Source organism: Apus apus, chromosome 4, assembly GCF_020740795.1.
Source record: "Apus apus isolate bApuApu2 chromosome 4, bApuApu2.pri.cur, whole genome shotgun sequence".
Classification (NCBI taxonomy): Eukaryota; Metazoa; Chordata; class Aves; order Apodiformes; family Apodidae; genus Apus; species Apus apus.
Window position 1 is genome coordinate 86,165,910 of NC_067285.1, and position 12,638 is coordinate 86,178,547.

The following is a 12,638-nucleotide window of genomic DNA, read 5'->3' on the forward strand; positions in this document are numbered from 1 at the left end:
GGGAGCAAAAGGCCACAAGACAACCTCCTGTGTTTGTGTTCCCCTCCTGGCAACACTGGTTTGAATTTTGGTGGCCAAATGTAACTTCCACACAACTGCTGGCTCTGTGGGTGTTGTAGGTGGCACAGAGGAACCAGGGAGAGATTGTCTGTACCATCACAGAAGAAGTAGTAAGGAGTTTCCACTAATTACTGTTAAGACTGGTTTCCCTTCTGTAGGCTTCTGCTTTCCTGCTAAAATTTGACCATTTTACTGCTGTCATGCAAGCCCAAATCGTGCCTCCATAGTTTGTTTGTGTGGTCTGTCTTTTCCTGGGACCCAGACAAAAGGCATTCTGTGGCATGAATGGCTGCTTTGTTTCCCTGCTCTGAAGAAATCTTCAGCAAATGTAGTTAAGCTCCAAGTTTTGGGGGGGAGGGGAGGAATTTGGCCAGGTTTGTAGCCCTCAAAACCATAGTTGAGTACTTTGAAGTTAGGATAGAATTTTTCCCAAAATTTTCAGTTCTCTGTGAAGAAATTACTTCAGCTGTGTGGTTAGGAAGTAATAGTCAGGCATGAAATAGGAAAATTACTATGAAGAGGATCTCTCTCAAAGTGAATATATCCCACTTTAAAGCTCAATGAAGAAATGACTGAATCTAAGAAGTGGGATTTATTCCAGAGACTGAGGTATAAAAGACTCATTAATTACAATCTCTGGTTTTGTGTGCCTTTTCAATATGCATTCATAACCCTGTTGCCCTATGGATAGATACTGTATATAGATATTTTTGGCTAAAAGGTTTAACCAAGCCCCAGAGTCGCACTGTAGATTTCAGGAAAGGGGGGATTGGTTGCACTTAGTTTGCAGAATGTGTTCCTTTATGCTTTAAGACTTACTTAGTTGCATAAAAACAGAACCAAGCTTTTTATTAGCAAACTCTAACTTCAGTTATTGTTTATCTATTTCCATGTATTTCCAAGAGAGGTGACTAACAAATGTGTATGCTTTTTTTTTTTTTTAAATAGAAGTTTAATTAAACAATTATCCTATTTTCGTCTGTGTTGCTACACTGAGTTCTGAACTACCTGAAAAGATCAGCCAAAATAAAATATTAGCACTTGGTTTTCTCACTGGTTACTATCTAATATTTAGGAGTATAACAGGTTTCAGATGGGAACATTAACTGCATATTCTGGCTAGAAATGAAGCTCTAACTCAGAGGGGTAGGAAAGATATGATAATCAACATTTCTCAGATTCATTTCTTCCAAGTAGGGCAGTGACACGGTAGTGGAACTCATCCTGTATCCATTGCAGTATTTTATTCTCCCCCAGATAACTGCTAAGTCTTGCTAAACAGTGGCACACACCATTATGAAGTCTTTCTCCCCACGCTGCTGTTCTCGTGCAAGGCCTAAAATCATCTCACACCACATTTGTCAGGGCTTCCCACAGCTTTGCAGACATTTATGATTTTCAACCATCAAAGCAAAAGAGCGGGAGGATGGACATAATCAGGAAACAGTTTTGTTCCTGTTGTAGATACTTCTAACTCTGCTAGTAAATGCTTTGTGTTAGGCATCGATCACAAGTAAACAGAATGGAGGGCAGCATTGGCGTTACTCCTGAGTGCTTTTAGTTATTAGCTCAGTATTTATGGCATTAATCCAAGAAAATTAAGATATATGTACAGGTTCTTGCACTGTACCACATGGATCTAGTGGCTCAGGACAGCGTTGCTCACACCTCTGCACTGCTTCTTTGTTGAATTGCTAACCTTTTGAGTAGAGCACAGATGGTAAGAATATTTCAGAGACAATGAGGTCTTGTTTTGTGCAAGTTTCATCTTCATATAAGTCATGCACCAAGGCTCACTGCCACTAGAATGGGCTGCCCAGGGTTGTGGTGGACTCACCATCCCTGGAGGTATTTAAAAGATGTGTAGATGTGGTGCTTAGGGACATGGTTTAGTGGTGGACTTGGCAGTGTGTTAGGCTAATGGTTGGACTTGATGATCTTAAAGGTCTTTTCCAACCACGTTTCTATGATTTTATGATTCTATGGAGCTGAGCCTGAACGGTACGTATGGTATGAACAGTATATAACTCCTTCAGGTGGCAAAGAGAGAATAAGGAAGCTGAGACACTTTCATGTTAATGGTGGAGATAGGTACAGATGAGGACTGCTGGGTTGCATTCCCATTATGCAGCTCAATGCAAAACAGACATCCAGAGATGTGAAGAACTAAAACATGGCTAATTATTTTTCACAAATCAGTAATGTCAGAGGGGCTATGACTTGGGTTTACAGGCAATATTTAGCATCTGCAGACACTGGCTTTTATTTGGCTGTTTGGGGCTACACCTGAGGAGCATGTTACTTCATCTGGCCTCTGACTGATTATTTGCCTTATTTTTCTTGAATACCCAGAACAGTGCACTGTAATTTGGATGTCCTAATTGGCATGCTAATATTGATACCATTTCATTAACCAATAAATTCCATGTTGGGACTAACGTGACATCCGTATCTGATGTTGAGGCTGATTACTTTTCTTTCTAAAATGGATATCAGTGACTTTCCATTAGTAATGGACAGCTAGATACCCAGTAGCAACCTCTAGGTTTGATTTGTAGCTCAAAACCAGGCAAATCCAATACCTAGCTCTAAGCAGAGCTTGGTCATCTACTCACTTATTTCCCTTCTCCCAGTCAGTTTAAAGGAAGTCTCATTTCAAACATACTTCTTATAAAGCCTCTGTTCCTTTGAGTGGCACCACTTTTATTGTTGGCCTAATTGTGGCTCTAACTTTAAGAAATTATTAACCAGCAAAGAGTTTCTTCATATGAGCGTAGTGTGTGGATCCCCTCAAAAGACTTCCAAGTCTCCTTCATTCTCTGAACAAACCCTCAAGGTCCTTGTCACCAAAAGATGTTTTTGTCTTTCCCTCCCCACTATTCGCCTTTTTTGCTAGTTCTAAGCAACCATAAACTATATGCTACACACTTTTGTGATGCAGGGAGAATAACAATCAGTCGTGGGCCAAGTCACGTACAGAAGCAATAGCAGAGTATTTTAACTGAGCAGGAATGTTATTTATCTCTAAACTACTTATATTTAACTGCACTTCAAAAAAAACCTCTTTTGACCAAAACAAACCTCCGAACACAGATGTTCACTAAGTATCCAAACATTAATAAAAGATATTCAGAGAAATCTGAGAGAAAACACTCAGAACCTAAATCCCAAAATCCTTACACAGATTTTATTCAGTTAGGACTCTCAATTAATCAACGCTAAGCAATGAGGAAAGCTTTCAGAATTTAACAATCTCCTTACATAACTGCATTATTTTTAAATTAGGCTTTGTATTTAGGCTTTATACTTTCATACAGCACTGCACCAGCAAAGTCTCAAACTATAAATGATCTCCTACAAGCAGTGAAATTTAAGCCAACTTGAAATTTGCTGCTGCAAGGGATAAATGTGCCAGATCCTAGTATATGGGTCACTTGTTTTGCCAGATCATCCAGTGTATGAACAGACTTTTATCTCTTATCCTGAGGAGGACAGAGAATAAAAACTTTTACATTTTCAGCTTTTGGTATTTTATGGGTAAATGTGTGATAATGAAAAACTGGAATATGGAATTAATTATATTCAGATCTTAGCTGTGAATTTGCTCTTTCTTACTATCTGTGCTGTCAGATCCCATCCTAACAGTTTGGTATGCACATTAAAACATCTACCTACTGCTAGAACAGGCACTAATTGGCTGAACTATATGGATTGGTAAATTGAATCGCTGCCAAAGCTCATCAAAATAGGATGAAAGACTGTTTGGGGTGCACTCTCAGCGAGTTTGCTGATGACACCAAGCTGTGCGGTGTGGTCGACATGCTGGAGGGAAAGGATGCCATTCCACAGGGACCTTGGCAGGCTGGAGAAGTGGGCTCATGCAAACTGCATGAAGTTCAGCTAGGCCAAGTGCAAGGTCCTGCATGTGGGTTGGCACAATCCCAAGTAAAAAAAACAGGCTGGGTGGAGAATGGATTGAAAACAGTCCGGAGGAGAAGAACTTGGAAGTGATGGTGGACGAGAAGCTCAACATGAGCTGGTGGTGTGTGCTTGCAGCCCAGAAAGCCAACCATGTCCTGGGCTGCATCAAAAGAAGTGTGGCCAGCAGGTCAAAGGAGGTGATTCTGCCCCTCTGCTCTGCTCTTGTGAAACCCCAGCAGGAGTACTGCATCAGTTCTGTAGCCCTCAACACAGAAAGGACATAGAGCTCTTGAACTGTGTCCAGAGAAGGGCCATGAAGATGAACAGAGGGATGGAGCACCTCTCCTGTGAAGACAGGCTGAGAGAGTTGGGGCTGTTCAGCCTGGAGAAAACTCCGAGGAGACCTTATAGCAGCCTTCCAGTACCTGAAATGGCCTACAGGAAAGCTGGGGAGGGACTTTTTACCAGGGTATATAGTGATAGGGTAAGGGGTAATGGTTTTATGCTGGAAGTGAGAAGATTTAGATTAAACATTAGGAAGAAATTCTTTAGTGTGAGGGTGGTGAGACACTGGAACAGGTTGCCTAGGGAGGCCATGGATGCCCCCTCCCTGGAAGCGTTCAAGGTCAGGTTGGACAAGGCTTTAAGCAACCTGACTCAGTGAAAGGTTTCCCTGCCCGTGGCAGGGAGGTTGTAACTAGATGGTCTTAAAGGTGTCTTCCAACCCAAACCATCCTATGATTCTATGATTCTGAACAAACATGCATATCCACTGACCCTGCTTTTCCTCTCCTGTCAACAAATAGAGAAATTTAAGTACCAAAGCTCTCAATAAATTTCACAACTTATAAGAAAAACAAAATAAACATGTTTTTAATAACTGTTCTCTCTGTGCTTCACAGTAGCACATAGTCCAAACGTTGCAAAAGAATCTCCTTAGGATCATGAATCCACAGCACCATTTTTACTTATGTGTATGGGAGCATATCACATACTTATATGCTCTAGAAAGTGTATTCTGCTAATCTGAATCAAATATTGACTAAAATTCTCCATAGACTAATTACAATAAGTAATTTTGCTTTTTATTTCCATATTCTATAACTAATTATTTCTGAAGCTGAGATTTAGGAGTGCACTTTATTGAACTCTTCCTACAATCTGACCATAAGAATGCAAGAAATGAAAACTTGTGGAAGAATCTGTTTACTGTGGTCAAACAACATATACTGTGTAAAAATGGATGAAATTCTGTTTAGTTAAGCATATTCTTGTACCAGGTTTTCCTTTTTATGCTTTGTTTGAGTGAGCTTCTCCTTTATTGCCTATCAGGCTCAGGACAGCTGTTCAGATTAATAGTTTTAAGGCTGTTTTATTCAGATATGCAGGGGTTTTGTTTTTAACTGCAATGTTTCTGTGCTTTGGCTTTCCAGTGTGCAACATGTGATCTTTGTTAAAACCCTGCTGTGGAATGCTGACATACACACAGGATTATATTCCCTGCCAGGAGTTCATATAGATTGATACAAAGTTTTAAAAAATGCAGACTCAACTTTTCTTTTCCATTCAGAAAGAAACACAGCTATCATGTTGGTGACAAATAGCTTTTAATTTTAAACTTTTGGATGAAAGGAAGAGGTATCTTTCCTGACATACTGTGGCAGGATAGAACTAACTGCATCCTATGACTTGAGAACCATGTAACAGTATCTGCAGGTAAATGAACATAACATTTTATCAACTGCTTCAGTAAAGTGCTGTTTCCTAAAAAAGACATCACGGAGTCTACCTCCTCCTGCAGTAGGAATAAACTGCTGTTCTGAAACTATCTGACATTTCCACCTATAAGCACAAAGCTAAAATAAAGGTACTTTTCCCAGAAGGATGGAGACAGAGTAGGGAATTAAAAAGAAGATTTTCATGAACGTTGGAAATAAGACATAACTGTTTTAGTCAGAAGCTAGTAGGAACCGAATGTTTTCCTCACAAGGAAGCTCCAGGCTGAGCTTCTGTCAGTAGGGCCATTTCACTGGATAAATGCTCCAGGGAATTAATCGCTTTCTGAAACCATGGATTGATTGCAGAGCCAGTCAACAGGCCTTGTAGAAAATGGTCTCTGTGGCAGCATATACCCTGCCTGAACTAACTGACAGGATTTCTGTAGTAATCCCCTCAAATCTTGCCCTTGCTGTAGGGTTTGCATCTGTAGAGTGCCACGCTTCCTTCTTTGTTTCTTCTTTTAAACCCCTACCCATTTAGTTTGCTTAGACAATGCAGTGGTGAGACAGCCACAATGCAGCTCCAGGGCATGGAAGTGAAACCCATGTGTGAGCCATCTCTAGGGCACTGGGTTCCCTGACATCTGCTGCCTGCATTCCATGGTTATATGCCAGATCATCTCCTGAGGTCCCTGGGCAGGCTGTGCCTTGCAGAGAGAATCATAGAATCATAGAATCCTAGGGGTTGGAAGGGACCTTGAAAGACCATCTAGTCCAACCCCATCATCTAGTCCAACCCCAGAAGGGAGGGCTGCTGGTGCCACTGGGTTTCCTCTAGATGGAAGGCTGGATGAGATACTTCTACTCTTCCCACCACAGGGAAACACTGTCTTTGTAGCATGTGTCGTTTTTCTTTTTGTGATGTGGTTTTAGGATAACCACACTGGGAGTGTCCCTGGCTCGGTGACTCTTGGGAGCCCACAGCAAGCAGAGGCAGCTGGGCATCAGCCCTGTGGCTCTGCATGGAAGAAGCCCTTGTTGGGGTCCCCTCCCCCAACCTCTTGATATTGCTGTGAGGAAAATTTGCCTGTCTGCCCATCCGCCTGCCCAGCCTCAGCTGTACTTCAGCATCTCTTGCCAGTGAAGGAAATCAAAGAGATTTCCTGGCTCAGAAAGTCAATCATTATAAATAAATGTGTTTTCTTTTACGATGCTGGCACTTCACCAGTTCACAGCAGCTGAGATCTGTGCCTACTACTCAAAGCATAGAAATGTTTACACAGTCTACTCCCAGGCTGAGATTTTAAAATATAAAATTAGTCTGGATATGTTAAAAATAGGGCCTGCGAGAGAGGAGTTGCAGAGAGTTTGTCCTGTGTTGACTGAGAGAAAATGCTCTCTAGTTGTTGTTAATACTACTTTTGCTATGTGGTGTTATAGATGTTTCCAGCCCAACAGATAACTGTAATGCTATTAATGAAAATGGCATTTAATTCCAATGCCACCACACCCACATTAGGGGGAGCATCCAAGCACAAGGCTTGGTGAAGTAAAAAGAATTTTCTTAGGTCTTTGTAGAAATGGTGTTTGCCCCCACCCCAATTTTGTGTCATAAATCAAAACTAGGACAATGAATTTCCATAATATAAGGCATCATTACAGTTTGCCTACCTCAGAATAAAAGTACACTAGGCAAATAATCTACCTGAAGTCGATTAAACCATCCCACTCTTCAGTGAGACTAATAAATGAGTTAATAAACTGAATGATTGAATGTGGTAAACAAAGCATAAACAATAGTACTTTTAAAGGTTTCCAGTTTTCTAAAATGCCATTTGCCAGAAATTTTATTTTACTTGTAAAGTATTCTATCTGTAATGGAATAGGAGCTTCAAATCACTGTCCCCTTCATGTAATATTTTTTTTTATTATTTCTAAGAAATGAGAAGAATATCTGTAATGAAAGGAAAATATTGCTCTGAACTTATTGCATCTCTGGCCATATATTTCTAGGTAAAAAGTCAAAGGAAAGGAGTTTGAGCTTTAACCCATCTAAACTTATCTGCAAAATATACTCAGATGTAGTTTGAAAGACAGAGACAAATAGTGTGTTTAACCTTAGGAGATGCTTAGGTTTTCTCTAATCTCGACCTGCCACATAGCTGAAAGTGGAAGCCTTTGAAATGTTTTTACAAAAATATTTACTTTTTATTAAAATTAGGAGTGGAGAAGATTAATAAGGCTTTTCCTCTCCTTTTCCTTTTAACCTTGCAAACAGTTTAGTCACGAACCTCTGCAGGTCAGCATGTTCTGTTGTATTTATCTGATAATGACAGAACAAATATCTCAAGGGCTCGGTTTAATCAGTTGAGCATAGAAGAGCTTTTTTTTTCTAAATATGTCTAATTAATAGACTGCTCATTCAGCAATGAGCTCTGCATCAGGTTCTGTGGGAATTTTTTCATGACAATTATGCATTAAAAAAGCAGAGGGGAAGCACACAAAACAAGTCAAAGCTGCAGAATTTGGTTGTGCTGGAATCACAGGCTGCTTAAAGTCTGAATGTTAGACACATTGTCCATCTGCTTCTCCTGCTGATTTATTGACTAGCCCCATGAGCTTTTTATGTTGAATATTGGGGTACAGATTCTGGGAAAAGAAGCCAGCACCAAATTCAGCAGTCTTAACCTTACAGAACTCTCCCTGGACCCAGCCTTGCTATTCATGATACTCAGTGCAGATCTGCTACCAAGTCTGGTAAGGACTACAAGGGTGAAACCTTCAAGGGGAGTTACTTCAGTAAACAGTAAACTGGAGTTAGTATACAGGCATTGTGCAACTGGATGAAGGAGTAAGGGTTTCAGCATCAGGGCACAAGTTAGTAAGGACTGTAAGACTGCTTCTTTACGTAAGAAATGTATACAGCATAGTCATTCCCTGTTGTGAGCATTTTCTTAGCAAAAGCTCAGGTCCTATGTAGTATACTCAACTATTAGTAAAATCAATCCCAGAGCTAAAAAGGAAAAATCAGACTGGGAAAGGGAGGAAAATATTACCCTTTTTTTCTTTCAATCAATCAAAATCTTTTGAAAGCAAAGTAAAAAAGAAACTGGGCATCTCAGTTCATATTCCTATGCAATAAACACCACAGATTAATGACATGTTGAGTATTTTTTGCTATTTTGGTTCTTTTTCATAGCCTCATTGATATTTCCATAAGCCTTTTGGCAGCATACAACTTTTCTGCACTGCAGCTTGTCTTAATTTAAAACTACATTTTCCTGTTTCTAATCATCCATAATCTCTCATAACCCTCATTCATTATAGCAATCACCCAGCTAGCATGAGCTTGTGATGACAGTGCACAATGCATGACATCTCCATGCTACTCCTAGTTGCAAAAGTCATCTTGTGTCCTAGTCACAACAAGTAGTAAAATGACTGATTAAAAAACAATTAAGGAAAGGAAGGGTTTGATACCTGAGTAGGTGACTGAACTTTGAAGCTGTAGAGGAAAGCTCGAAATTTCTCAACAACCTAAACCAGGTTTTTTTATTTAACATTCTTTTCCTTCTGATTTCACTCCTGTTGATACATGACAATGTAATTCCTTGTGAAACAAGAAAAAAATTGTATGTGAGGCTTTCTTTCTCACATAAAACTTGGTTTTCTGTTCAATGATGAACATGCAGGTGGCGTGTGAAATTATTCACTTGGAACCACTGTTAAGTTGGCCCAGATTTCTCCTAGGACCCTTGACCCGAGGACTCTGTGCTCCAGCAGCTTGAGAGGAATGCATTTTCTAATGCTGTTTTGCTAGTGTTCATTTTGTTGATGTGACTGTTGAATTATGGAAGACAACTTGCACTGCAAGTCAGCCGTGGAAATGCTCGTCTTAAATATGTTAACTCATTCCCACAGTCTTTACAAAAGCCCAAGCCAGCTGCTAATCTGTATTAAATAAAGAAAAGACAGGTGGCTGGACTTTATGTTCAATTTATTTATTAGTTTATTATGTGGCTTAAAAGTCTGAAATGAAATTTTAAAAGGTTTTGTCTCAATTACATGGATTTTCATACTAAATACATTCCTTTCAACTAATAATAAGAATCATGAAATGTTTTCAAGCTTTTTCTATATGCTACTTGTACAAAATACACTCAAATGAAACTAGCTAGCCTGGCCAAATACAGAAATGAGTATAAATTCTTCAGTATGTCATAGCAGCAAGAGCAGCATTAAGATTTAATCAACCTGTCATTTGGACAGGAGGCTGTGGTTGCCAAGGGAGTATGCTTTTTCAACACAACTATCTAAAGAAATGTGGCTCATGGGAGAACATCAGCCCTTCACTCATTCCTCCAATTATAAGTGAATTTGATTATGGGGTAGATATTTCTGAGATATTAGAGGAGGCTCTTGAGCCTCGTGAAAAACAGTTTTTATATATAGAAGACCCAGGATGGCACCTGCTAGTGAAAACACTGTTACGTGAGCAGAGCAGCAACCTGTCCTATTGCCTTACCATCTGGCCAGTCAGCACATACAGAGCTCAAAAGAGTTCCAAAGGGATACTGTCTCTTCCCTACATGGTTATGAGGAGACCTGGGAGAGAAATTAGGCAAATGGAAGAAGAGAGGAAGCAGCAGATATGGGGATGTGGCAGCAGGCATGAAACACAGTTATCTGAAAATGCCTATTGCCATTTACTAACAATGAATGTAGTCCATTTGCATTTGTTAAAGCAAGGACAAGTCTCCCTTGTACTAATATGGAGGTACCTTACTGTTGGTGTCAAGTTTGACTGGGTAGCATTGAGTAAAGAAGAAAAGAAAGTAGCCCTTTAAAAATTAAGTTGCCAAAACTGGCCCTGCTTTATGTGCTTTCCCTTTCTTCTCTCTTTCTGTATTGTAATCTATGTGCCTAGAATTGCTTCACAGATCTTTCCCTAGGGGGTCAGAAGGACTAAACTGGGGATTTGTCTACAGAAGCACTCTGGGTTGGATAAGGAATCTTGGACCTCCACCTTGGCCAGTTCCGGTACAGCATTGATGAAGATTTTCCACTCTGAGGTTCACATGATTATTCTGACTTGCCTCTTTTTTTTATACAATGCACATTCATTCAGGGATATCCTTAGATTGAGGCTCAGCCCTTGGATGAAAGGCTTCCTGACAGTACATGAACTATTCTGCAAGGATTAATGTGGGTTTGATGTGTAGTAATGAACCAATGACAAGGCAAGGTCTTGGAGAACCTTTACAGTTAGGAAAACAAGGTTTTAAGCAAGGTACAAAGACAAAATCTTGACACAATCATTAAAAGCTTTATGAATTTGTTTTAACTGGTAGGATATTAAGCTCACAGCTTACATTCATTTTGTATATCCCTTATTTTCTACATTTAAGAGGGCAATATTTTATTCATACTCTCAGACATACCTCCTCTCTCTACATTAGCCTCTGAATCTTTGTTTTGTCCCCCAGTGAAAATTAAAGCCCGTTTTGACAGGTTATTTACAAACATTAGAAATGGTTCATGTTTCAAAGAGTTAACACTGGGCAAGACAATGGAAAAGAGAAATAATGCAATGACATAACTCTCAAAGTCATGCATTATTCAAGGATGAGATGGAAATAGAAACCAAGCCTCTTGGTGCTCTGTACATTGCTCTCTTTTACTGTCTCTTTCTCCACTCCCCTCCAATTTCTGCCTCTTTTCAGTCTCCTATCTAGATTTTTCTCCCTTCCTCACTTTCCCTTATGCTGTGTTCACCAATCAAGGAAGGAAAATATCTTTGGCCTTCCTTATGAACTGGACTTCTCTTCAGAGATTTTTTTCAACTCTTCTTGGGTCCTGTCTTACTGCACAGCTTGTAATGTCTGAGCTCACTAGATTAAAGCTTGCTGCAGACTGCTTGCATGAGTCACAGCTACTATAGTAACCAAAGTTTCAACATATCCAGAGACAGCCATTGATTCTGACATGTTACATATTTAAATATTGTTCTAGCTAGAATCATCCCTAGAGTCGCAGGGACTCGAAATTCCTCCCAGTATATTGAACTCAAGCCTAAGCAATAATACACTCCAGGTCTTTCACAGTGCAATTTTCTGCTTTTTGTATGCTAACACATCATAGAATCATAGAATGGTTTGGGTTAGGAGGGACCTCAAAGATCACCTCTCTCCAACCCCCCTGCATGGGCAGGGGCACCTCCCACTATTGTTAAAGGATTAGATGTCTTTACCACTTGGGTTGAAAAGTTTCTTAGGAAATGACATGGTCAATATGCATCTGAGGAAACCCTGCAGCAGCTGTGGTTTGTTTGTCTAGAAATCTAAAGCAAAGTTGGACTTTTATTTTAAAGGAGCAGTATTGTATTATTTTGGAGAAGCAGGGGATTTCTTTCTGCACTTGTGATACCAATTTACTCTGTTTTTCAATTAATTCTGTTTTGCAACATTAGATAATAGGTAACATTCATGAAGAGCTCCAAATTCTCTATTGGCTTTGAAACATGGAGAGCTCCATCAGCATATTGATCTAGTTCCCAGTGTGACCAGTTAAGTAGGAGGATACAATAGTGGGAAGATATAGAGGTTACTTGAGCAGTTTCCTTCAGGCACTGGACAAAGTTTATTTGGCAACAGCTCTTCCTGCACAAGGAGAAAGCTGGAAAAACTTGGCAACCTTGTGCCAACAAAGAAAAAAATGTTTTAAGTAGGGTTTACATTACCTGTATGCTAACTTTGCTGATGTTACTACACCATACTCTGCACCATTACCCTTCTGCAGAGATTGGCAACCATTTAAAGTCAGAAAACCAACATGATTTTGTGGACATTTTGACTCTTAGTTGTGGAGTTAAAATAAATTCCTCAGTTAAGATTATCTTTCTGCTTTCTGTATATTAAGAAATCATGCAAAAAAGCATGG

General features: G+C 39.8%; 1 protein-coding gene across 4 annotated transcripts in view; it reads left to right on the plus strand.

The window, feature by feature from the left end:
- DLC1 (DLC1 Rho GTPase activating protein) overlaps positions 1 to 12,638 on the plus strand; it is a 233,960-nt gene that overhangs the window by 159,718 nt on the left and 61,604 nt on the right. The window lies entirely within an intron of this gene.